Raw genomic sequence first — 27812 nt, 5'->3', positions numbered from 1 at the left:
AGTGATTTGGGCACTCGGATGGGAAAAGGAGTCCTGGGTTCCTGGCCTGTGCTCCATAGAAGGTTCATGCAATTTATCTAACAGCGTTTCAATAATCTAAGTCTCAGCTTGAATCTGGCCGTGTTTACCTTCCTGATCCAAGTCTATAAATAACACTTTGTTTGCAAACGTCAACATATCTTTTGTATGCTTTTAATGCGAAATTTTAAATAGGAAACATCAATAAAACTGAAACGTGCCAAAACCTGAAAGCTTCTTTCATATTCATTTTACTTTATAAGTACTTAAAATACAAGAACTTATTTGTGATCAGTTTAAAAATACAATTAAAATGCAAATACATGGTTTTACCTGTATCAATAATGCTGCTTTGAATCACTAAATTGGAATTTATTTTTTCATCTCATCTTTCTCAGGATGAGGTAAGATTTTTAAGAAGTTATAACAATAGTAATAGCCTTCTAACATCTTTATTCTGGTCAATTTCTGATTCTCACTTAACAGTATTTTCATTTGCTGGTTCTCATTCCCTAGCACAACAGTGCAATGTCATGCAGGCAACTTTAAATCTAAGCAAGGTTACCCTGAAATTCCCACTGCAACGATTTCATGGACATATTTCTGGTTTTGCTAAACATTCTTTTCATAATAGCTTCATTTTGGGCCTAAGCCTACATAACAGGGTCCCTTTAAATAATATTCCATGCCTTGAAACATATTACAAAAACTGTTATATAAAGGGGAGTTATGCAAGGGCTCTCTATGGTTTTAGCATATTTACTCTGTCACGCCATGTGTGAGACTGCAGCCTCCACAACAAAACCTTTACACACTGAAGTCATTATCTCTGTGAAGTCTGCAACTGGCATTTAAAACTTATTGATGGCCTGGGTATTGGTGGCTCAGTAGGCAGCACTCTTGCCGGAGGCCCAGGAGGTCAGGGGTTCACATTCGGCTCAAAGAACAAGTTGGACATATTCCAGGTTTGTGTGTGGGCTGTGCTACACTCCTAAAGGGGCAGTCCTTAGGACAGTAAGCAAAACCTTGGCTTTTGGGGGATATCAAAGTCCTCTTGCAAAGGGAAGAGGAAGAGTGAGAAGAAATTTTAACAAATGAATGAACACTATTGCACTGGCTGGGGACCTGCATTCGGTTGTGGGCTAAATACAGAATGGTCCAGCTCGAGTACAGTGAACAGTTTTAAACAAACTGCCACATTTGAGTGTCTGTGGTCAGCACATGTTCAAGGGAGAGGTACAGACTCAGGCATGCTCAGTATTAGCCAACTTCCTCCATAGCAGAGTGACTTTGGGTTCAATTTCACACCACAGAACTATGAAAAATGCATGTGCATTTTCAGCAAGTGAGCAGTCCAAACAAAAATGTTTTAACACTGGAGCAACTTCCACCCCATACTACACAATCACTGAAAAAATCTCCAGCCAAATATCCCAGTCAAAACTAGCAAGACATATAGAGAATAATATAAATCAAGATTTGACCTGCTCTGGTGTTAAACTTTGATACTTGAATATCCCAGATGTCTCCCTCCTCCTCTTCTTCTTTATAGACAGGTAAAGATGGATCTCTTGAAGGAACTGGGGATCACACTCTAGGCAAAGGTTGGACAGGTGATCAATGTACAGCATGAGATTTTGCCGTGGCTATGTGCCTCCAACAGTGACTGGATCATCTGGTTTAGAAAAACAATTCAAAATTGTAATATTTTCTAAAGCACTTATAAGTAAAAAAATCAGCAAAAGGGAGAACATGTACTTTTTATAACACGGAATGTATCACAGAACTTCTTTCCATAATTATATATTGAATTTCAAAAATTCATTCATTTAATAAACGAATTTAACATGTAGTTCATTAACTTTTCAATTCCTTTAGAAGTCAGTCTTAAGAGGAGTGCATGCCATTTCCACCGGCAGAATGGGTTCAAAAGTTACCAGTGTGATATGCAGTTACTCTTGCAAGCGTCAAAATTTTTTTTTTTTGCATCTTGATTTAGATACAACCCTACTAAGTGCCAGGCCCAGCCTGTTCCTTCATCAGGTTTTGGAGTAAGCCAGTATTTATCAGCCAAATGAGATTCTACTCTGCAGTGCTCTTCAGGAGGTAAGCACAGAGGTTTAAGTTTGTTAATGAAGTTACATCACCCAACACTCCCTTCTATGTCAATAAAATGAAAGAGCATTTTCTAAAGGACCATTCAGAGAACTTGAATGATACCTTTTCTTCTAGCATTTAGGAACACCATCTTTTATCTACCTATCTTTTACATGGAGCCCTTTTTTTTCCCCCATCATGGAAAAACAAATACTGCCCTCCTTCCCAAAAATATCCATTAGTATAATGGATCTTTAGGTTTAATTTTGGTGAACTTAACCTGTATTTAAGCAACAGTGTTTACACACAGTAAAAGAGATAATTAATTACAAGCATCATGACATCTTTAGGCTATCACACAATTGTTGTATAAGCAATGAGCTGCTTAAATGAAACAAGATATTGATGGCATTATTTCAAGTTCAGAAACAAAGGAACTCCTAACATAATCCCAGTGCAAATATGCAAAGAATTATGCATTCATTTTGTCACTAAAATATGAAAAGGAGCTATTTCAAGGAACGAAGGATGTCCTCTTAACCTGCGACAACAAATTTGTTTGTTTTTTTCTCTTCTCAGTAAGAAAGCAATTAGGATTTTTTCCAATAAAAATATCCTTGTCCATATATAAACACTCCTGGTAATCATGTAATTACCTTACCCAATCAGATTAAATTGCTGTCAGTTGAGTTCCCACTGTTGATTAACTTTTGTGTACTCTGAGCCTAAATGAAGTCTTTGGTAAAGTCACTTAGTCATTTACAAAGGTGTCTCTATGATTCCAAAAAGGGTAACAGCAATATATTATTTGCTATAATCATCAAATATCCAAGGTCAAGGATAGATCACAGTGGAACCCTTTTTTAAAACCCAAAGAAACACAGAATTAAACTATGTTGCTTATTTTTGTGTTTCTTGCCATGACTTCTAAATGTAATAGTAACCTTTGACCCCCCATATTAAACACCATAATTATGTAATTAAAACTAATTATGCAATTTAACGTACATATTTTTGTCCTACAACAGGCAGGTCAATTACCTCACTCATTGACCTTGGAAGCTTTCACAGTTTAAACAAAACAATGAGGCTTTCAATTAATTTTGAAGTACAAACAGAGAAGGAGCAGCAGAACCACAAGTCTTCTCAATGATACTGCATGGAGGGATCACTTACAAACCTCTTCATTTTGAATTCCATAGATTAAATCCCTTGATAAAAGCTGTTAAACATCTTTCTTCTATGTTGCTATCATTAGAAATGTTAACACATTCGTGAACAAATCATATATACACATAACTTGCTAAATGCAAGAAAGGAGACCACATAATGCATTTTCTTTGTCCCACTTCTTTTCTTCAGTATTATTCCCCCTGCTTTCTCCCATACTTCACTGCCTCTATCCCTGTTTCACATCCTCTTTCTGAAGTCTTGCTCTTTCCCCTATTTTCTTCATTATCTTCTCTGTTCCATTTCTAGCTGTAAATTTTTTCACTATATCAAACTGCTGTAGCTGTTGTCTTTTCCAGTTTCCATCCACATCCTTGACCCCATTCACAGGGTTTCTCAGCAGGCCTTGGCACCACGTGGCTTCTGATGATAATGATCCAGCTGAGAGGGAACTGCAGAAAGCTAATGCTGAAGCAAATATGGTACATGCTCTAAAATTAATTTTTCTGAGAGGGAAGTTTGGTACAAGTGGAGACACTTCATGAAATTGTTGAAAAATGTTTCACCTCAATATTATTTTCTCTTTAGGCACTTAGGTAAGCTCTATATACTGCACTGAAGGTTTTTCAAATTGAGGACTCAACAAGAGACTCATGCAATATTACATTGTGTCCAAAGAACTTGTTCAAAGAACAGAATTAACATCATCATTTAACCACATGTTTATTCTTCAGTAAACTAAATCCCATTCTCCAAAGAATAATTCTTAAAACAAATAAAAGCCCAGGAGCTCTGCATTAAAAAGGATCATGTTCTGCTATCCTATTTTTTCAATTGTTATATTGACCACAAATAGGTCCAGCAAAGTTTATAGGCTTAGGTGTGAATTAAAGGTATAGACCACATATATATACATATTTGCTATATATACACACACATACCATATATATATATATATATATATATATATATATATGCATACATACATGCATATACCAATCAAGCTTTAATCTGTTTTCTCTAGACCTTGTTTCATGCAGGGATCAGAAGATAGCTACTGGAAAAACACATATGAAAATCTTTCTTGACTTCTTGAAAGTATGGCAAAAATACTTCCAGTGCACTTTGTGCTTTGGTGTAGTTTTTAACACCATTTTTGGAGTCCTTTCAGTTCTCTGCTTTAATTAGGCCTGACTTGCACAAGGAGCTTGAAAAGATTTCAGTAAACCCTTGACATAATGGAAACAAGGAGCACTGAACTCTGAATGAGGAGTTACAACAGGAAAGAAACAATTTAGGATGGTAGCAGGCCTTATTGCAACATTAAACCTCAAATTGGAACTGATTTACACAAAGTAAACCAATATATTGAAATAGTGCCCCAAACCTCTGGACAAAAGTCTGAAGGAAAATAATACAGTGCATGTGTAGAAATTCTGTCCAAGGGACTGGAGGAGATTATTCCTTATATTCTCATTTAACAAAAAGGTTCCGTCTGTTTTGAACTGAACATTAAAATTCTAACTCAGCTCATAGAGCATCCCAAACAGAGCAGCAAAAGAATCTGTGAAGGAGCCCAAATATGGTGCTATTGAAACAAAGTGGATTAGAGGAATTGGGATAGAATCCTACAAGTGGCTAAGCAGCAGCAGGAGGTCAGCTTCACAAACAGCAGGATGCTGTTCCTGCCAGACGCGAGTGACATAATACAGGCTAAACAATCAAGATTTCAGCTGATAAATGTATGCCTGAGGAGGAGGCCTTGCTGTAGAACTTTCATAAGCAACAAATATTTAAGGAAATTCTGTAGACCTAATTTACACAGGTGAGCAATTTTTCTTATACAAACATGTCACGTTAACCATGTAGAGCAGAATTATTTATAATATAAAGACAATAATTTTAAGAGCCTAAATGTAGAAAATATAGGAGCCTTTACTCAATTATTCAGTAAATGGATTAAATAAAGAGCTTTCATAGTTCGATTCAGGTTCAAGTGTGTCCCAAGCAATTTTGTGTACATTTGGATAACACACATAAAAATAGCAGTTCCAAGTATCTAGGATATCCAGAAAGAATAATAGAATCCATGTAGCCCCATTGGTTATTCATCAATTGCATTTATCAGTAGTATTAAACAAGTTTCAGATCCTTCAAGGATCTGAAGGGAACAGTTTAATTTGTAAGGAGACATTGAGATATTAAAGTAAGATGATCAATAAATCACTTCGGCTATTAAATTTTATGGTATTATATTAAATCAAACTTTAATTCTAAAGATCTATTTTTCACTTCTACTGTTTTAAAAATATCTTTTAAATAGCTGAGATTCCACTTATTTTCCATTTAACACTTATTTCCATTTAATGAGCAATTAAAAGAAAACTTATTCAATTGCTTTTTAGCTAGAGAAGTGCAAAACATCCTGTGTAAAACATTCATCTGTCTACCCCAAATTCTTCTCTGTCCTCCACAAAATATCCTTTTGGGCTAAATACTTTTGCAAGTCTGAAATGAATTGTAATTCTGGGGCCAGATTCCAGCCTGGAGTAGAGAGCAAACTTGCCCTAGATGCTTAGGACATTGTGAAATAAAAATTTCTATGTGGTGCAGTTGTTTTCATTCAGAAATCAGATTAAGAGGCAGCTGGGCCTTTGAGAACATGAGCTCGAGTGATTAACAAAGCAGGAGAGAGAGAAGGCCAACCAGAAGCACAAGGGCACAGAATTCCCCTGTCATGGCTTGGGCAATCACATAAGAACACCATGGCATTGGCAGGAGACACCTGAGGACACTTTGTTCCCTGACCTTTCTCCACATCGCCAGGTGTTCTCCCGTGATGTGACCACACAGGGCATTTCACACCACAGGAACCATGAGAGAGGATGTCTGCATTTTGACAACTTGATGGACCTGTGAACAACTGCAGCCATTTCTGCTTCAGAGTAGGCCAAGCTTTTGCTCTCTGCCACCAGTCTATGGATCTTGTAACAAGCTGGCCATCTGTGATCTCAATGTGTATGATTTCTGGAGATCTTTCATAAAACCGTATCATCAGGAATTTGAAATGACGTGGAGAAGGCCACAGCATTCAGCAGTTCCTGCTCCAGGCTCCCACTCAGCTGGAAGAGGAGGTGATGCTGTTTCTCCCATACCTGTAGGGCTGTTACTGAAGCCCAGAGTCATCTTGTTCTCATTCCCACGGGCAGAGGGACTGACTTACACAGGTGTGCTGCATGCACATTTATACCTTGTTTGGTACAGTTCAGTAAAAGCTGATTAAGATATTGTGCTGAGCTAAAAACTGGATTCTTTGTGAATATCCCTGTTTTGGCCTTTCCCCAAAAGTCTTCCTCTTCCCCCAAGGAGTGAGAGAGGACAGCTGGAATAGACGAACTTTCTGTACCCAAGAGACTGTTTTTCTTTCCTTTGAAGGTATTACTTGCCTGTTATTACATTTACATGAAGGATCTTTATTCTTTCCCATATATAGTAAATTGCACTCCTGTATGTGAACATTGCGTAGCCATTTCCCCAAATACAAAACAGAATTATCTTCACTGTCATTCAAGCCCTTTTTTTTCCCCCATTACAAAGAATTGATGCAAATCTATTTTTGTTTGGTCTGGTTTATGCTGACAGCAATTAATTCTAAAGCCTCAGCATAAAGACATACAAGAATCACATATGTTTTTAATCTACAAGCAAATTATCCAATTATTTTAGGTAAACTTTATGATCACAACCATCCTTACCAACTCTGATATGATAGGCTATTTTCTTCTTAATGGCTTAAGACTAATATACACTGCTATAGGGAATATACTCTTCAACATTCCTCAAGTTTTACCTCCTGATCTTGAAATAATAATATAGTCAATGAGCACATTTTGTTTATACTTGTTAGTAAAAAGTCACTGAAAGCATGCTGGGGAATAATATTCCATGCCTTAGCAGTCAAACAAGTTCTCTTTATAAATAGAGCTTATGTAAATCACAGACAAAGTTGACAAATTTCATGGATTAGTCATGGTGAAAATATCAGATGAAAAACAGATTAATAGGAAAATGGTATTACAATTCTGATTACCCAAATTCTGCACCTTGTTGAAGAATGAAATGAAAAAGTAGTGGTAATTCTGGAGCAAATTCACTAAATTCACTTGTACTGAGTTGCATGCAGAGGGTAGATTCCTCATTAACCTTGTAAAACCTCTGAAATCTATATTTAGCTACATTGGAATGAGAACATCACAAGTTATAGAGACTATAGTACACTGAAGCCATTTCAGTGCATTCTTCCATCAAATTATGCTAGCATGAAATTATTTTGTCACCTCTTAGAAAAAGAAACTAAGGAAGAAACTGATTTGAAGTTAAGCTCCTATTTTCACAATTATTTGGATTTGGTGCATCTACTTAAAAATTAGGGAAATAATGTCTGAAAGAAGTTCCACTTTAACAGAATATCTCATTATTCCTGTAAAAATATAAAATTCATAACTGTGAAGAACAACATTTGGAGTTAAGCAAAACTATCAGCTTTCATGTAGAACTTCATGGCTTTTAAGTCTTTCATGATGATGTAATTTAAATTGAGGCCTTATTTAAAAGAGAGGTTACACATAACCATGTGATTCAAAGAGACTTGTTGACTACATAACAATTTGGCTTGATGCCTCCATGTCCTCCACTGAGCTGCATAGACTACTTGTCATCCTTGCATCTGAAGACAGCCAATTTGTCAGACACTTGCTTTAATTCTTTTTCTTTGTCTTCTTTACAATATCCTTCATATGCATCCTGGTCATCAATATCATATATCTGACTGGAGGATGGAAATTCATTTGTGTTTCCGTCTTATTTTCTTTGCATGCAATCCTCCTGGGTCTTATAGGATGTGCTTAATAAGAACCACATTATTCTGCTAAAGGAAGTCCTTGAGCAGACTTTGAGAAGCAGTTTGGCAAATTAGTTTCAGAACATGGAAGGTCAGGTTGGAAATAAAAAGCTGCAGTTATCTACAGTGTTTTGTGCAGTTCAGAAAGTAAGAAAAAGAGGCCTAACCTTCAAGAAAGGACTTGTTTGATGTTTTTGCTTTAGAAAGCTGGACTAATTGACGCCCAAACAATAAAGTTTGAACATTAGCTGAAACTAATTAAAATTTGCTTTTAGTTAAATTCACATTTGTAACAAATGAACAATGACATTTCTCTTCCAACTCCATTTCAATGTTTTTGTTTCTACAAACAGAATGTTTGCAACAAATTCTATACCATTCAAATATTTAAACTTAAAAGTGTGCTTGAGTTTAAACATAAATAGCCCTCTGCTTTGGAATGCCAGGTTTATAGGTGTCCTTGCAACCTTAATTCTGCCCCCTGGTGTCTATAAATTATGGCTATTTCTAACTAATGATCACATGCTATTTTTCACTCCAGGGTCTGTGTCACTCTGTCCACAGGACACACAGTGCAGCTGCTTTCAGCACTACCAACGTTTTTAAAATGCTGCTTTTGCTAAGCATCTCCCTGAAACTATAGTGCTGTTTGCTTCCTGGGCTTTCCTATGCTGCTCATCACCATGTCTGGATCTCTCTAGAGCACTAACCGTCCACTTTCTTCTTTGTGATAGGAGAGGAGAATTATTATCTGTGTGGGAAAAGATGGTGCACAGACACTGGGCACAGTTTCAAAAGTCTTTGTTGCAGATGTCTTGGTCATTTGCTCTGATGTATTAGGCTCACTTGTGTAAAGTTCTTCTGTTTTTATAGTCCTTTTCATTTTTAAAACAGTTGCATAGACTTCAAGATATTTGATACATCCCTATAAAATAAAATTGTATTTTTTATTTTCCTCACTTTGTAGGTGTGAAAAAAATTGCTTTATTCCTGGCAGCCCAGAAAACTGTCAGAGATGGCCTAAAGTTCAGAATCTCCTTCTTCAGCACTGGTTTTGCTCCTGATGACCAGACACTTCTCCTGTCATCATGGCAGAGATTTCATCACTCTGAAGTTGCTGAGGGTGCTCTCTGCATCTCAGATAGGCCCTGACTGAATTAAACAGAAGTTCACACAATACCTGTATTTTGATCTACATAATTTTTTAGCACGTAAGGAATCTGAAGCAAGAGCATGGATAGGGCTAAGCTGCCCAATAACATAACTGCTTGTCTCTCCCACTGTTACTGTCCCATTTAAAATGCAGCTCAAGAATGGAGTCAGTGCAATGGGGAGCAAGCATGGAATAGCAGTGAAGAACTACAGAAAAGGCAGTAAATGGCTGTAACTGAAAAGTGCTGTAACATATAACTAAAAGGCCACCTAAAAAAAAAAATAAAATTATATGAGGTACTTTAAATTCAGCACTTTCCAACTTCCAGACTTTCAATTTACACGCTAATACCCATTTAATGAAATCATTGTGTTGTCTTGCAATATGTATTTGTTGCATTAAAAGACAAAAGTTACAGATGACTTCAGTGATGGCTTTTAAGTATCAGAAGCAAAGTTTGAGTTTTTAACAGAGCTGAAATACATGTACACACCATTTAAAATAGATCTGCTGCTATTGGGGATCACTTCAAGTCAGTGTTGTGCACTGAAACAAATTCAAACTTATATACCTGAGCAAATGAAGGCATTTTGATTTGCTTTGTTTATTGTTAAGGCACATTGGAGCATAAATCCATCACTTCCTCTCCGAGCAAAATCTGAGTGCCCCCTTGAGTTGTCATGCAAACCAAAACATAATGAAAATAGGACTTCCGATTCTTTAAACCTACCAGCTTTCCTTCCCTACTTTGAAAGAGATCTGATCCAAAAATCAGCTGGACTTCTAAGGAGCCTTTTTGCTGATTCCCCAGTGCAGCTTGGAGCAGTGTGAGTAATGCATATGGTCAGGTTAAAAACCACATCTACTCTTTGTCTTTACCCTCTGGCTCTCAATCACACTCACAGACCTCAACGGATTTCTCATGATCTAACATCAGTAAATTAAAATCAGCTACAAAATTTAACTAAATAAATTTATTCATAGGAGCAATGAATGCATCATTAAGATGCAATAATAGTCTCAGTCACGTCTATCAAAAGCCTTCTATTTTCTTTGGCAAGACCAGATTAAAACTGAAATGGTATGAGAAATCCAATTTACTCTCCAGTAGTGAGCTTATATATCTTGGGTTTGTACTTCATTCTCCTCAGTCATGAAAAATATTACAGTCAGGTTTTGGTTCTTAATACTTTGGGGTACACAAACTGCAAAAGACATGTTTGATCTATTGACCTTGAAATGATAAGAAAACCCAATGTTTCCTTACAATTCTAAACCCACCCCCACCCTAAAATAATAACAAAGAAAAATCCACACGGAAGAAAAACAAAACAAAAACCAAAACAAAACAATTTTGGACTATATTTGGTCAAGACTCTGAAACAATAATCTATTTCCCACCTTCTCATATACAGAAAGAAATAAGTAATCTAAGTTTGTAAAGTGTTTTAATGACCTCAGACGAAAATTACAGAAATGCAAAGCAAGTATGATTGTTCTTCTGATGATGAAAACGCCTCATTCTACTCACCACGTTCATTGCCTAAAGAAACACAGTGGGTAGCCTGTTATTACTAAAGGAATAAACTTTTTCATCAAACACTCTTTTATAAAAATATTTCCCTGGAAATGTAACACAGCATGTAGCAAGACTACTACAATTTTCCATCAACTATGAGTACATGTAGCATAGGTACTGTTTTTAGATAATTTCACCCGACCTTTTTGGCAATAGTTCCTCTGAAGGAAACCTACATTAACCAGAAATTGAGAGTCTGTTATCCCCAGGCCAGCTTCATTGGAATTTTTAATACGGCACTGTCTATTCAACAGTTGTGTGTAAAATGCCAATAAACTGGCCAGAAAAGAGCTGAAGGGCTAATTGCCTTTTAACTCCACTGTGATGATAAAGTCACGTAGAAAGAAAGGAAAAACTCCCACTGCTTTAACAAGTTTATCTGACTGCCACTTTAACATTCTCTGTCTGCATGCACTTTAGTGCATTCACCAATAAAAGGATAAAAGCATTCAAAATCCTGTACCCTCAATTACTAAGGAGTCCAGATTCAAAACGTCTGCTCTGCTGGAATCAGCCCATTAGGTCAGCCAGCTTTTTGCCTGGTACTTGATTTCAACTATACAGTATGTACCAGGAAAAAAAAATTTCCTTTTGATGCAAAAGATTATAAATCCTTAGGAAACTGGAGCGAGAGAAGAAAAGGAAGGCTACCATTTTGAAATAGTAATAAAAAGCAGAAACTGCTTCTCACAGATGAAGGGTGAAATAGTACCAATCAGGCCAGTGGTGAAAATCCCACTGACCTTAAAAGGTCAAGAAATTAACTTTCAAAAAATAAACTACAAGAAAATATAACATAATTTCTAAGCTGGATAAATATATAATTTTCACTACTTCTCTCTTCCCTCAAATACACTCTATATTATTCCCTTCAGTACTTTCTTTTTCAAAAATCCAGTTTTATAAACATGATTTCTTTCATCTGAACAAAATTTTCCACGTAACTCTGCCTTTCTGCACTTTGTTCATAGTGTAAATGCTTATTAATCCATAATTAAAAGTAGACATTGAATAATGTCACTTATGGAAGTCAGTGCTATAGACAAAAGGTGCATTTTCCTTTGCCAGCTGAGTGATAACCATCCATGTCCTCCTTGATTCCACAAAATGAGACAGTTGTTAAAAGACATTTCACAGAATGACTGAGAAGAAGAAACTAGTAGTCATTTAATTGATTTTTTTTTTTTTGCTAGACCTGTATTTTTACTTTCGCCAGAGAAGGAACACAGTCAGCTCTGATAGTGAATTGGCTTGTTCCACTTAATAAAATAAAATAAAAGCAGCAGTAGAGGCATTGTGATTGCCAGCTGCAAAGTACTGAGTGTTGGTTTTTTCTATTAAAGATCTCTTCCACGTTTTTCTCATTGTAACCTGGAAAGAGTACAAAATCCAAAATCCAATGGAATCTCTATCGAAAAGAATACTGTTAGCACTGAAAGTTCCTCAAGTACTCACCCAAGCAAATGTTATATCATATTACAGTAAAATTTAAAAGCAGAAGTTCAAACTAAAAATGAAGTGTCCTTCAAAACAGACTCATGTGCATCAGAGGCTATGCATTAATGCACTGATTTCCATATAGCTCTGCATTTCCCTTCGCCATCACTTTGTAATTTGTTCCAGATTTTGTTATTTCTTTCACATTTGAGGGTACATTGTTCCACATCTGAGTGATGAAAGACTGAACCGGATAGAAGTACACTGAAATGTCAGAGGCAGAATGAAAACAAAAATGAAGTTAAATTTTCATTTTGTAAGGTAGTAACAAGTGAAAGAAATAAACAAAGAAACAAAGAAACGTCTCTTAACAACTAAAGAAAATGCAGTGCTGAAGAGACCCAGAGAAGTCATGTTCACAGTACAAAATAAACAACTTTGCTATCTTCCAAATTTAAAATGCCAATACCTAAGGGAAGCAATGAATTTCTCCCTAACAATACACTACTTTTAGGTTGTCACTGCAGTTCAGGGGTATTCTTAAAGCTTAGATCTTTCTTACTAGATTAGAAGGCAGAGTAAACTAAAAGATCAAGCTAATCTAGGATAAACTTCTTTTCCACAGTTCAAAGGCATTGGCCTTTCCACAGGTTCAATTGCAGGTTTCTTTGAAGATGTGCCCTAAAGTTCATTAAAGAAATTTCACTGACTTGAACTGATTTCAACATTAAAAAGATAATGTGAGAGCTTCATTGCCATAAGGAACCTGACAGACTGACTTTGAAGATTTTTAGGTGGCATTATTTTTTTCATTCTTGCACTAAAAGCCTTACTTAAACATATCTTTATGTTTAAATCCTTATAAATACTTTAAAAAGTAATGGAAAAAACCCTTGGTAACACAGATTTTTAAAAAATCCATCTAAAAATGAGTAATTAATTATTTCTACAGAATTTAAAGTCACCATTACTGATGTTTTTTCCCTCAGTGACTGTACTTAACAATATTTCTAGGTGCTACTGCACACAGTGCTTAAGTAGCATCTAATCTGTGCATAGAATTTTGAAAATAAAGAAGAACTGCAGGCTTTAACAGTACAAAATTTAGATAGATGTACATAGCCTTTGTCTTAGTGCCAGGTCCTCCAGATCCTATGACATTAGTAATGTCAAGAGGAAAACATTGCTTAAGATTTTCTCAACCTTTGCCAAAATCCAGAGAGACACATTTTCTGATTTTAACTTCAGAATTACAGCTGATGGTTAAGATAAACCTTTGGTTTCTTACTTTAGGATAAATTCTCATGTTCTTACTCAGAAAAAAAAAAAAAAAAAACAGCCCTACAAACACAAACATAACTTGCAGACTTATGAAATAGTTTGCAATGTATTACACTTTATATCTCTTTCAGTGCACAATGCTACACTGATGGCTTGAAAATAATGTTCTGTGTGAACATACAGAAAATTTCCCAAATCAAGAGCAAGCACCTTGGCATCAGTTTTCTGAATAACCAGATACTCTCTAATTTTCCAGAAGAGAAGCTGTGGTTCCTGGTTACTGCAGGTTTCAGACTTCTCCACCAGAGTCACAAAAAAAGATTCTTCAATTCCCTTCCATTCCATCATGTTTACTCTCTGTACTACCTTACTGACCAGATTCTGTCAAATAAAAACCCCATTGTGGAGTCTGACATCCTTTGTTTTGTAAACACTGCTCATGCATGGACCTTGTCTTCTTGGACAATAAATTCTACATATTTAGATAAAGTAAATACTTCCATTGCCTCAAAAAGTTGCCTGCAGGAAAAGTCAGTTATTCTGGCAGTACTCTATTCCACCTTAAAGTTTTTATACCTTGAACCTTTATGAGAAAATCCTAAACAGAGAACTGTCATATGTCATACTAAGGTTTATTTGCAGCACGTCATCCTCAGCTTTCTAGTTTATCCTGTTACTGTTTCACTTCACAAAAGCACACAGCTGTCTCTTTTAGCCTAGTTGTTTTATTTACTTTGCTTTTCTGAGTTCAAGATTTTATGCTATAAATTAAAAAAAAAAAAAAGTAAGTGATGGAACTATTTGCCAATGTTACCACATTTAGGTTCTGTAGTAAAAGCTGTCAGGCCATGCAGTTCACTCAAGGAAACAGTGTCTTAGCAGAAGATTGCAATTGATTACAAAATAATTATTAAAAATATTACAACCTGACTGATACAGGTATACATACTGAAGATGAAACACATTGCATCTTTTGTTAATTAGCAGATCTCTTGCTGTATTTTTAACCTCTTGCAGGGATGAACAAGTAAATATTTTACTGATTAAAAAGATATTGAGAAGTTGATCTTTCTTTCTTTCTGCCACCTACCTTAGTGTTAACTGCATAACACAATTAAACCTAGACATTAATCACATTTTTTTATCTTGGATACAATCTACTTCATGTGTTCTCTACACACAGAAGAAACTGCTATGGTATAACAACATTATCATCTTATGAGCTGAAACAAGCAAAATGTAAAAAGTTGCAGAACTAAGATCATCTCTTCAGCTTGAAGTTTGAACCTTATTAGATATTAGTTATGATATAGCCCTTAATTCTGTATATTCTGTTTTCCCCCAAGATTCCAGCCCTAACCAGTAACACAGAAGGAATATCAGGCCTATGTCCAACTGGCCAAGATGTTGGATCCATCATAGCTTCAAACTGGTTAACTGAATGTTGCTCAGAAAAAAAAAGTCAAACACATTGATCCATTCAGGCTTTTCTAGGGCATCTTTATTGTGACATTATTGCATCCATTCACCTGACTGCCAGTGACAACTACTTGGTCCACTTGCACTTATCTATCCTCATGTCTACAAACTCTCTTCAGTTTCTACCATTTGGGATTTTGCTCTGTCAGTTCCAATATTCCCTCCATCTTCAATCATTTTTTTCCTCCAATTCTCATCTCCCTACCCTCTCCTGCAGTGTTTAGCAGCTTCATCCTTGTCTCCTGAAGCCCCAGCCACTATTCCCACCTGTTTGCACAGGTACCTCAGCTCTATCTCATCCCATAGCTGTCTTATCCTTTCTTTCCTATGCTGATAAATTCCCTAAGAATTTCATGGAAAGCACAATTCCTCTATAGTAACCAAATTCAACAAACCTTTTCTTGGAAAAAAACCACATCCATTAAATTAATACTATCCAACTGCTAACACTCAGGATACCATGTTGAAGTAACTAGATCAGTATATCTTTTAAAACAAGTATTATTTACAAGTTTGTTGGGTTTTTTTTCTTTTTTTTTTCTTTTCTTTATTCTCTGTGTTGGAAATAGCAGAGACTTTTCAGCTAAGCACCTGGAACCATTTCTGCAGAGCATAAACTCTTCAGACAGATACCTCACTTGGCAAGTGTCCCAGGTAATTTTATAAAATTATCAGCTAAAAGAAAGGATTTCTTTATGGGAAAGGTCAGACGACCTTTAAAAGAAGAAAGGATAACTAGACAGGACTGTAAACTGGGAATATATAATGCAGATAAATAAACCTCATACTACTGCTTTACTGTAATCACTTCTTTAATTTCTTTCTTTTTGCTGTCAGAAAAGAAATTCTGAAGTGCCAAAATTATAAGATAAAAAAGATGTGGAAAATCTTCTTAAACAATGATGTTAAAGTAGCTGAAAGACTCCACTAAAACTCAGCAGAACAATAAATATAGCTAAAATGACTATTAACAATTTTTTTTTTACTTTTTAATGTATTTATATATTTTTCTCATATTTATTTAGACTGTCATGTATTTATACAATTTTGATATTCTTCTTCCTAAGAATGATAAAAATAATAAATTATTGCATCCATATATTCAATAGAAGAAAAGCAAATACATAACACTTTCAAGCTACAGTATTCAAACCAGCTCATTAAACATATTTAAATCTATCACAACAATGTTTTTTTTCTTTTAATACTTTGTACTATATTTGTGTCCATAGTGCAATTATGGACACCATTTGTCCAGACCAGGTCCATACAAATAAATTAAAAAATACCAAATAATTTATGTATGGGTCTTCATAATTCAATTTCAAAGTGGAAATATAATTGGTCCTCCTGAAAATCTATTTTGCGAAGTTTAAGTTTATTGAAAGGAGAACAAATTAGTAGCAGCAATTAACACCAGATACTGATCGTGATTGAAGATGCAATGTCCTCACAGAGGAAATTAATGCACAAATTATACACATAACACCTAAAAAGAATGGGCTGCTTGAACACCCTCACACTTCAGCAGAGAAGGTAAAACCTGCTTTTATGGTTTGATGTAAAAGGTAATGGTTGACTCTCAGCTGACAGTGATGGATTGGAGATCTCACCTTCAAACCCAGCTGGAGGAATTCCAGTTTTCATAGGTGTGATATCACTATCAGTATTGCTGCCACAGTCAAATAACTGACCACTGACATCACACCCAAATTGTACGATTTTATTTGGAGGCCATTGGCTGCCATGTGTTTAATACTACAGTGCACCATGAGGGCCCTTAAAGCATTTCCTCTAAATTTTTTCCTCTGTTAGGTGGGTTATTAACTGTATTAGCAGTATTTCCTACTCTGCATATAGGAAATACCTGCTCGTACCAGTAATACCTTGTCAAACTGTAAAAAAAACTAGAAGGAAACTATCCACTATCCTGCACTCCATAAATACATCAAGCTCTTAGGCACATAAAAGTGAGACTTTGCAATCCCTGGTTAATACCAGACAGATCTCTGTTACAGTATTTTGGCTCCTTCTACACACACACACACCCCGTCATTAAATTTGATTCAAATTAATCTTGCCTAAAATTAAAGTAATGCTATTATTTACTATATTGAATGTGAATTCTTACTATAAGAGAAAAAAAAGATAAGGAATTAGAGACATTTGAAATATAAATATTTGTCATTTTTCAATATATAATTTCATGATTAAAATATAAGATATTTCAAAATCAGATTTGTTCACTGACCAAAAAAAGGGTTGTGGACAATGTCTGTGGAACTCAACGAGGGTATAATTTTATTTCTTAGGACAAAGACAATTCATAAAATACAAATAGATTTTATTTGCCTTGGGATCCATTTTTTTGTAAAGTGCTTAAGCACAAGAGTTTTTCTAACTGTATGAATGAAGTAAAAACACAAAAGCTTTGGGTTTTCTCACTTCAAAGGTAAAAAGTCCAAACTACGTTTTAATCCATTTGGTTATACCTTGAGATCAACGCAGTATAAAAGCCCAGCTAAGTTCACTGATGTTCTGTGTTTATTAAGTATTTGAAAGATGCATCCTTACCTGTAAAAAGGTTACTTTTAAATAATAACAACTTCAAGAATCGCTGTAGATAATGAGTTATATTTAGAATTGTAAAGAAATTTCTCTTTTCCTTTTAGAGGACAATGGAGAATATGAAAACATCTTTATTTTTTAAAATTTAGTCATCTAATTTCTGGGGTTTTTTTGTACCACAAACAGATGCCGAAATGTGCAATATTTGCTGTGTCTAAAAATGAAAGGCACCAGAGTATAAGCCAGAGTCAAATTCTTTCCCAGCATTAATTCCACCCTTTTTTCCCTCCACCATGCATTCTTGCCCCTTCTACAACGAGCCTTGAAGTTTAGCAGCTTGAAATCATATGTCTGTCCATTAAGCTGCTGGTATGTGGAAACAAAGTTTTTAGGAGACCCATAAAATCAAACAAGATCAGACTAAATTATCTGCTGCTGATCTGCACTGATACATTGCTCCTAGTCACTAAACCAGTCACTTAGGGTCCTCAAAAAAATTCAAGGGCGATGAACCATGATGAGCAACTTCATTGAAAGCTAGTTAAGCACATTATCAGACAGAAAAAGCATTTTGGACCCCCTCTGTTGACACCCTGGAAAACAGTAACAGTGATAATTACCTCCTCAGCACTGGTAGAGACCAGCTGAAATATTACACCACGAAAGCCCCTTCATCCCACAAACTGATCTCCTACTGACTAGGAAGGCATTCAACTATTTTATTAATTCTGGGATAGAAATTATGCTCCCAAACTTGCGCAGAGGTCTACCTGGAGAAAAGAAGGCTGCACTTCAATCACTTTATCCACGGTCATGCCTGAGCAAGTCCCTTATCCTACACACCAAGTATCCGAGATAGGATCAAAATGGGGTTGCTGGGCCTCCACCACTGCTCCTTTTCCTTTGGAAAGACACTGTCAGACCTTGCCACATCCACCTCCCACTGTGAAGCTGTAGTTGGGCAATGGAGTTTTCTCCTCGCTCCTCTGCTCCTGCTCCTGTTTCACATACATGGTCTGTTTTGTTCCCAGGTTTATAATTTCTAAGACAAAAAAATGGACTGCAGCAGTCATCTAAACATGATGCTAGGAATGTCTTCAGACCACCTGCTAATTCTAATTGAAATTAGAGCTACCCACAAGTGTAGAATTGACCACAGCTGCCTAATACTGGGTATTATTAAGAATTATGAAGAGGAGTGCAAAAACTAAGTGTTGAGTATGTATTTGTGCATGAGCTTCCAGAGTAAAGTCTTGATCCTGGAGAGCAGCAGTACACGAGTGGTGAGCAAGTTCAATCAACCTTCTTTGTAGCAAAATTCTTAACACTTCTCCAGGTCCTCTGCCCTGTGTAATTACCCTCATGGCTAAAGGCACAAGAAAACAACTGATAAAGAAACCCCACGACATCATGCATAACATGTCTTCAAGTTATTCTTCAACAAATCCAGGATTTTTTGTTTAGCTGAAACAGTGTATCTTAATGACACTAAGACAGAATCCACTACAATTTTTTGTTTAATTTTCTCCAGTTGCAGATTTCTCTCTTACCTGCCCCATTAATTTTGCATGTGTGTGTGTGAAATACATGCTGCAGTTAGTTCCATCACAGTTTTCCAGTCATCCTAAGTGGTTATATACAATTCTCAGTCCATGAATCTTGTGACACTGCTTCTAAGCATTTCATCCTCTGTTTTCTTCTACATACATGACTGATTGTTTTGTCTGATATATAATCTTTCTTCACTCATCAGACTCCTTAAACTCTGCTTCCTGTAAGAGTGTATTTCTGATTTCCACATTCTCTGATCCTGCTCTCACTTTGCAAAGTATCACTGGAAAAAGCCTCCTACCCCTGTGGCTCCCTCTGTTATAAAACAGTAAAGAACAAAAAGGCCACTGGCATGCCCTGGCTATGTAGGGCTTGGAATTTAAGATATGACAATTTGTAGGTTAAAGGTATAACTTATGGTAGTTTTGATCCACATTCTTAATAATGAATCTTGCAATCTGCTATCTCTCCTAATATTGAAATATCCACCCTTGTTATTAATATCCCAGCCTTTTTATGGACTCAATTTAATTACTAACATTTGAAAATATTTTGGCTCCAATAAAACTAAATTTCTTTATTGTTATTCCAAGAGATATATCCTCAAAGACTCCAAAACCTCTGGCTATGAAAATAAACATCTAAGGCTTTGATTCTTTGGATACTTATCTTCTCTGAGCACATCAAGGAAAATAAGCGAATAAATAACCCAACTTTGAACTGGTATGCCTGAGACCTTCAGGTAGCAAACAACACTTGACTGAGGTACGTTACAGCAAGAGCCCAAATATCAGACACAATACCATGGAAATGTTTAGAACAGGGGAAATGAAAGCCACTATACACAACAATACCATGTTTTCTAATTCTCTCTAAACACAGGAAGCATTTAATATATCAATATGATGCACATTAGATATTTGCCCTTTTTTCCTATTCTGCTTTTGATCACTGGAATATCTTTTTTTAAAACTATTTCTAAATACAGGGTGAAAGCAAAAGCAACAATCACAGATTGGTTTACAAAGAAAATTGTCAACCAAGATGTGTGGAACTCTTTCATGAAACAACTTTCTCAATGCCTTGTACTTGCATGGTTAGCCCCCTATATTGTGCCATTGTCAGTAGTTATGAGGCAGGAATGTACAAATTGAAAAAAAAAAAAAAGAAACAATTCCACTCCTAAATTCTAATCACTCCTAAGTGATGTGGGGGACATCACTCAGAGGAAGCACAAAATGATCCACGACTAAACAACGTGCTCAGTAATCTAAACTATACATTTACAGCTCTGCTAGAATTGCACAGTGGACACCTAAAGGGCACAAAGCAAAGCCAAATGACCTCATTGAATTAGGAATCTCAACTGACCAAGCTCAGCCTCTTGTTTCAATAGTCCTTTCCTGGGTCCACGTATTTCACTGAGAGGAATCATCCACCTGTCTGTGAAAAGGACAGACAGTAGTATCTGATTATAGTATTCCTCTGACATTTCAAAAATTAGTAGTCCTTCTATGGTTTATTAGATAAGGACTGACTTACCTTCTGTTGTGAGCAAACATTTAGGGTGCCTACAACACACAAACTGCAGACTACAGTGAACAAGTAAAAAACCCATCCCTCAGAGAAAAAAGCCTAAACAGTAAAACTAAGTAACTCCTCAGCAATTTACACTTTTAGAAATACTACTATTTTGACACATGCATATATATTAAAAAGTGAATTATCTTGGGTAATGATGGCTTCTGGAAGAGATACTCAGATGAAATTTCTATTTGCTCCATGCAGCCAAAAGTAATAATAATTGAAACTTTTTACGGAAGGTGGGAAATCATCTGCTTCAGAGCAAGAGGATGTAATAGTTGTAATGAGTGAGGATACCGCTTTCCCAGCTCTCCAAAGACTGTCACAATCCTAAGAAATTGTGAGGTAAAATTTCCCCTACCCTCTCTCCCTCAAAAATGGAACTGTGCAAGAAGGGCTAAGAACTGCTATTTTACAGAATTGCTTTCAATAAATTTCCTTGAGTGCACATCTCCCACTTTGTGATGCCCTGTGATTTAGAGAAAGTGAAAATTCAAAATCACACAGATCATAACATTCAGAATTGGTCATTTCTATTACAATTATGCCTATTATCCATTCATGGACTTCAGTCCCTTTTGTCCAAATTTTTACAGCTTCAGAGAAGATTATCAAGAAACAAATAAAGGTGAGATAAATAGGAAGATACAGCTCTGATCTGAATGACTTCTTATCAGCTTTGCTCATCACTTGACTCTCTTTTGTCAGACAGGAGTGAATAGCCTTTAAGGATAATTATTAGGGATTTAAAGGGAGACATGATGGTGAGTTTGTACAGAGCTTCCCCTCACCTTGAAGAAATATGAGAGAAACTGATGGTGTAATCTGCTAATCCATTGTGACTAAATGCTGACAAAACCAGGAGAGGACACCAAGTAGTTACAGCACTTCTATTTTCTTCCTTCTGTGCTCAGGAAGCCAAGTTGTGTATATCAGAATACAGATACAGGTCTGTAACAGAGGCAGGTCACTAGAAACTGTCTCTGCTCCCAGAACAAGTGCATCAAGCCCCAAACATGAACAAGTTAAAATTGAATCATTGCATTAAACAGTTTGGCTATTCACAGCATCTCACCTTGGGGGAGATGGAAGAGCCATTGATATTGGAAGAGATCACCCCTTAAAAGTTGGAGTAACAAGAGAACATACCTTTGAACAAGAAAATCAGCTGTTTCTACTGCTGTGAAACCTTACATGCACATCTGGGGTTTCATGCAAAAGAATTTTATTTGTATTTCATATGAAATATATTTTATTCCAAATTATTTACCTCGTTTTGTAGGCACATGTATTCAATTTTTATTTTGATTAAAGATGTAATGAGGTGACTTAGAACTGAAAAGCATTAATTTAAAACTAGGCAGTTTGATTTTTGTAATGTTTTTAGACACACAGCTTGGACAAATGCACATGTAAGCTGCCCCAAGCACATCCCAGTAACTGGATCTGCCAGGTCTTACATGCTAAACATGAAATTCATTCTTTTGGCCTCATCTCATGCTCTCCTGCTGCAAGAGCTCATGCATTTACTGCATGGTGCTGCTTCTTCTCTCCAAATTCATAACCTAACATGCTGCACAGCACTGGCAGGATGATCAGCCAAGTTCATGCAGTGGGGAAGTGACAAGAGCAGCTCAGGCAGCTGACAAAGTGTGGGTCTTCACGGGCTGGGCTGTCTCTGCCATGGGAGAAACACCCATCTCCCACTCACGTGGCTCACGTGTTGGGATTCCAATAAACTGAGAGGACTGGAGCATGTAGGAGGGATTGACATGTGGAAAATCAAATATGGAGGGGAAACACTTCTTTTATGATGCACAAAACCCATTGGTGTGGTCAACAGATGGAATGTAGCCAGATGCTCATTACAGCAATGCTATTGACATTGCTACAATTAAGGTAAGAGTCACTGTTTCCACTGTAAACTCCCGTTTGCAAGACCTTATAAATTGGCCATAAAACTTCACTTCAGGCAGAACCTTAACACACAGGGTCTCAGCATTAAAGTATGTTTCACATATATTAAAAAAATGGTGTGCCTTTCAGATTACATGGTAGCTCAAAACAGGTTTCTCATTCTTGTTCTAGTATTCTCTGCACTCCTTGCACTCAGAAAAACCTTTGTGTCTACTGAATAGAATGATGGAATTTTCCATTCTAATTACAATTTTCCATAGTTGGGAGCAGTTCCATTTCTTATTTTATTATCGCATTAATAAGCTGAGTCGTTAGCATTGGAACACTGGTTATCATCCTTTGAAACAGTATTTGTAATTCGCAACAGCTCCAATATATTCATTTAACATAATCAAAAGGATGCATTATAGTTTTTGAGTTTATTTTCCTCACATAAACACTCTCCCCCAGTGTTAAAAAATCCGCCAGTTAATACAGTATGTTAGCCTTTGTCCCTGAAGTAAGAGGGGAAAAATTTCCATGGATTTCAACAGGAGCAGATTCAAGCTTTCAAAATACATGGGTGCATTACACTATAATTACTTCTTATTTATGGAGTGCTGACAGTAGGCTCAGTGCTGTGCAAACAAAAGAAGACATGGTCCCTGCCCCTTGGGGCTTGCAATCTGAAAACACAACAATTGAGGCACATAAAACATCAAGTGGTGATACAGTCCACAGTGGAACACTGACGTGTTTGTTTTCCCATAAATAAATCGCTTTTTGGGGGTGGAGAGAAAAGTGGCAGATAGTCTTCAATTTGCTCTTTAAAAGAGGATATGTAAGAATTCATATTCCTAGCACCCTGTCTTCCCCATCAAGTACAACTGTGACAAAAACAATATATAATACGTTAGCAGACATAACAGAAAAAAATAAAGTTTGCATTCCCTTTAGAATTCTACTGTATGTTTGTTTTGAAGAGCACACATCACCCTATTTCTGCACAGAATACACCTGCCTTTAAACACACACCCCACTGCAGACCTCACCACGGCTGGGAGTCAGAGCAGACAAGGGACTCCTCAGTAGAGAATTTATGCTTGTGAAATCTGGATTGAGATACACAAACCCAGTGCACTTTGTCTTTAAAGAACAGCAGCAGGCAGGTTTTCTAAAGCTCAGGTCTAAGTGCTCCAAGATAGGGCCCATTTCAGCAGCCCTCCAGGAAATAGAGAACATTTCATTCCATTCCCTCCAAGGCACATGCCAGTGATGTTCCCAGCAGACACAGTCAGACTCACCCTACACTACAGAGCAAGTTATTGCTTTAGAACAACAGTTTTAAATTTAATGTATTCAGACCAGCTGTAATTCAAACATTAGTGGAAGGCCAACCACTTCTTTCTCCTGATTTTGTCTCCCCTGGCCAGCGACAGCTACACCGTGGCCCTTTACATCCTCCCACTGCCAAACCAAGCAAGGAAAAATGTTGGAAACAGGAAGACATTTTGGCACATGCAACACAACCTCAACTAAAGTGCTGATGTTAATGCTTCTGGAGCACTCCTCGATTGTGTATATGACAAAATCCAGTCAAAACTTTGTAAGAGAAAGATCCTGCAGCTTGTAAACTCCACAGTGCAAGTGGCTGAGACTACAGCTTTGCATTCTTCACATAAACTTATGACCTGTGGCTTATGGCTGCATACAGTTTTTAAATTAATCCAGCCTTGGTTATTTTTCACACTGAGTCAGTGACAAGTTTTTAAAAGACTATTTGTTAAATAAATGCTTACACTGTTAACTTAATAGACTGTAATGTCTTCAAAGAATTATAGGGCGGTGGTTTTGTTGTTTGATTGTGAGTTCGAGTTTTTTTAAGGCTAAGGCCTAAAATTTGACCTATCCTAGCAGTGATCCTCCTTTCCATTTATTTATTTTTTCTACCCTGTCTGTCACGGGGGAAATCTAATTAATGAAAGGCAAGTGATATTAGTAAAGAAAAGAATTAATGTCTAGAGAGTACCATAAGAAACTATACATAAGAAGTAGCAACAATAAAACCACATGAAATAACATGCAAGGTTATTTGTTTACTGAAATTACTCCCCAAGAGGAATCCTGGGGCTTGGAAAACGAGCACATTGTAACTGAAGGGAAGGATGCTTGTGGAGGGGAGATGACATCCCTGCCCACGGGAGAGGGACAATGACAAGGCCTTTGAGGGTCCCTTCCAACCCAAACCATTCTATGATTCTGTGATAAAACAGCTATGGCAGACTAACTCGAATTTGCAGGTTTTCTCATCCAGATGATGAAATAGTGTACTATACAAACTTCAGTCTAATTATAGCAGGGTTGAATATTTTAGAAGACACAGTGGAAAATCAAGGGGGAGAAAAATAAATTAAGTAGTGCCTAATTTTTGACCACTCAACCACACTGAAGTAAAATTTGTGCTGACTGCAGTTTGCAAGTAGAAATGTGAAAGAAGATGTAAGTGAACACTGTCCCTCCATCCCCACTATAACACACGTGTCTGAGAGTTCTTCCTCTGCTATCCTCCAATATTATGATTAAACCCACTTATGCTACTTAAGACATCTTTGCACTGTTACTACATTCAGAGGCAATGAAGAGTGTTATTTACACACTGAGTGAAGGTGGATGTACATGGTGTCTAGAAATATAAACTATCATGAGGGACATCTTAAGGATAAAAAATGAGATTTAAGTCAACACAAACAAGACTCTATTCAGACTTAACTGCAACCCTTTCACAAAGAGATATTTGCAAGTTAGGTGTAGATCAATTTTTACCTTGAAAATATTTCAGAATCCTTAAACAGCTTTAATAGCAAAGAAAGAATGGGAAAAGAGGTGGTGGGATTGAAGACACAGAAGATGCTTTGTGCCCTGTGAATGCATTTGCTATGACTGGGCACACACTGCAATCCACAGCCAGGTACAAGAGCTACATGTGAATCCTCCCCTGTTCCTGCTGGCCACTGTCCCCTGCTGACAGAACCTCCCTCCTCCTGTTCCTGGCAATGGTATCCTGGGGATGAAGGTCACTGCATTCTGCTGACCTTCTACATTGTGGGTTTTTTCTTCCCCCCTTAAAAAATTCTGTCTCTGTTGCATTCCTTACAGACACTCCCTGTTAGAAACAGTTATTCATACATGCAATATACATAAATGACTTTAATACAAGCACTGGGGAAGGATTCATTAGTAAGCAAACAATGACTAAATCAAACCACTTTAAAAGAAAACCACAACAACCATTTGGTCTTTCTCTTGTTAGAACACACGAAATAATCGCATGCAAAATTCATGCCTACAGACTTGCCAAATACCATGAGTTGAGTGTGGGTTTCACACATCTAAGCAAAGCAATTTAACTGCAATTTTCAAGACTATTTTTAAACCTCTAACATCAGGCTAAATTCTGTCATATTAAGATAAAAGAATCAGTAAATAAAGAAATCTGTGTAAACTGCATTTTTTCCTAAAAGATTTTTTTTTTTGTTATTTGAAGACCTATAAAATTCAGCATTGTTATGAAGCACTTCTCAGTTTGCATCATCTCATATGTCTTTTTCTCTTCCATGTTAGGGGATTGTCATGGCAAGCCAGGGAGTTTGTTGTGACTTCTATTGTTTTTATTGAGTTCTGCAGGACCAAGGCTTTAAACTGTAGGTCACCTTTTGGAATGTAAATTACAGCAGACCAATGGCTGTCACTTATTTATATATTTTTGGCTTGTTTAAGTTTGAAATCCTCTTTTCTACAATGGGAATGGCTCATTATCTAGAACTTATTCTATTTCCCTCTACTCTGACCTCACTCATTGTGTTGTTCAGTTTTCCCTGAAAAGTCTGTACATATTTATGATTGTAACAAACAGAAAACTTTCCCTGTGTTTAAAATAATGGATATTTAAATCCAATCCTAGTTCAAGTGTAAGCATCTTTAATACATGTAAACTTTAAATATTTAATGCATTTCTACGTAAAGACATCTGTTGCCAGGGATTAATCTACCACTGAAAGAAATGTTTTATTAATGCCAACTGAAAAGCAATTGACTTAACTACCTGGAATAGGATACAAAACTCTCTTACAGAACTCCCCTTTTTGCTCCTTGCTGGGGTTGGCTCAGTCACAGGGAAAGGAGGAACCTTATCTTTTCTTTGATAAAAGACTATTGCAGATACCCTTCTGATATCCAGGAAATATCATGTCTAATGAATAGGCACTTTGTTACTGAAGTTCAACTTCTGGTTAGAAATAATTTTTCAAGTGCTATATATAAGAAATGACAACTGAAATCTATCCAAAGAAGGACTAGTCTGAATGATTTACAGCTGGCAATGACGGGAAAAATCCATTTCTGTTATGCTGAATCAGTAAAGATACAACAGGGTGGATTTGTATTTGACCTTTAAAGAATGGGCTATGTAGGTAAAATCCAAAGGCATCATGTTAGTGAACTGTTTAGAGGGAACAAAAGCCCCCTGATTGGTTGAATACATTAGAAATCTAAACTCCTTGGACTATTTTTTGGTTTAGCAGCATCTTCCTAAACCAGCACCGACTTGTAGTAACTGTGAATACTTCACCAGATGCCAGTGGACATACTTTTATAACTGCTTTCAGTTTATCTGCTCTTCTGCTAAGAGTGGACATCCTGCCTTCCCATGCCCCCTCTCCCTGAGCCTCCCAGGCACAGACTGCAGTCCTCATCATTGACCTTTTTTGGCTTCAATTTACTTTTGGCAGCGGGTGAGCTGGATAAACTCACTTATTCAACAGAGCAATCTTTTATTTTCCTTTTTTTGTCCTTTTTTTTTTTTTTTTTTTTTTTTTTTTTTTTTTTTTTTTTTTTTTTTAGGGTTAGTGTGCAGCCAGATCTGCAGGCTAAACATGAGTACTAATAATGGCAAAAACGACCCAGGAGTCAAGGAAAAGGCAGGAGCATCCTTCACAGAAACACCAGTACACTTAGACCAGCCTTCACATTTTGTACTTCCCATATACACTGTTCTGTCTCTCCATTTTCATGCATACTTGTTGCCTTCTGAGAGGTATTTT

The 27812-nt window shown here is 36.6% G+C and overlaps 1 protein-coding gene across 1 annotated transcript in view; it reads right to left on the bottom strand.

Moving 5' to 3' along the window:
* Window positions 1–27812, bottom strand: part of ERC2 (ELKS/RAB6-interacting/CAST family member 2) — a 420204-nt gene that overhangs the window by 57771 nt on the left and 334621 nt on the right. Inside the window, exon 18 of the mRNA XM_066326741.1 lies at window positions 1503–1693. The gene's annotated coding sequence lies outside the window, so the exon portion shown is untranslated. The remainder of the gene's footprint in view (window positions 1–1502; window positions 1694–27812) is intronic.

The sequence above is a fragment of the Sylvia atricapilla genome, chromosome 11 (assembly GCF_009819655.1).
Source record: "Sylvia atricapilla isolate bSylAtr1 chromosome 11, bSylAtr1.pri, whole genome shotgun sequence".
In the NCBI taxonomy this organism is placed as follows: Eukaryota; Metazoa; Chordata; class Aves; order Passeriformes; family Sylviidae; genus Sylvia; species Sylvia atricapilla.
This window is presented reverse-complemented; position numbering and strand designations above follow the sequence as displayed.